This window comes from Cariama cristata, unplaced genomic scaffold, assembly GCF_000690535.1.
Source record: "Cariama cristata isolate BGI_N322 unplaced genomic scaffold, ASM69053v1 scaffold16781, whole genome shotgun sequence".
NCBI lineage: Eukaryota > Metazoa > Chordata > Aves > Cariamiformes > Cariamidae > Cariama > Cariama cristata.
In genome coordinates, this window is record NW_009597704.1 from 47,921 (window position 1) to 48,171 (window position 251).

Consider the following 251-nt stretch of genomic DNA (forward strand, 5'->3'; position numbering starts at 1 on the left):
CCGCTGCACCCCCAGCACCGGCTGCGCTGCCCAGCCGCCCACCCTGGGACAGAAATTTGTCTCTTTACAAAGACCTGCTCTCCTAATCACCTTTTCAACAACTTTGTCGTGCTTTTCTCAGTGGCTGAACGGGCAATTCAGGCCTGGAAACCATCTCCGAGCAAGGGACAGGGGAGATGCAAAGCAGGGCTCACCCCTGTGCAGGGACACAGCCCCTATGCACCCCAAAACCCCCCCAGGGTCTCCGTGCC